This window comes from Penaeus monodon, chromosome 25, assembly GCF_015228065.2.
Source record: "Penaeus monodon isolate SGIC_2016 chromosome 25, NSTDA_Pmon_1, whole genome shotgun sequence".
Taxonomy (NCBI): domain Eukaryota; kingdom Metazoa; phylum Arthropoda; class Malacostraca; order Decapoda; family Penaeidae; genus Penaeus; species Penaeus monodon.
Window position 1 is genome coordinate 5,159,721 of NC_051410.1, and position 237 is coordinate 5,159,957.

Consider the following 237-nt stretch of genomic DNA (forward strand, 5'->3'; position numbering starts at 1 on the left):
CAGTTACCACTGTTCTTATCAGGAATTCGAATATTGTGTATTTTTGGTCTCACGGTTTTTACGATTAAAATTTTAATAACTATGCATTTTACCATTATAAGTGCGGTAATAAATCTGGACACTTTTTTAAAGGTCTTATCTCAGTGATTTTGCTTGCACTGGTAAATCTAACCCAAGAAGTATATTTTCAGTACCAGATATATGTATATAGATTCGTGCGTGTGCATGCGTGCGTAC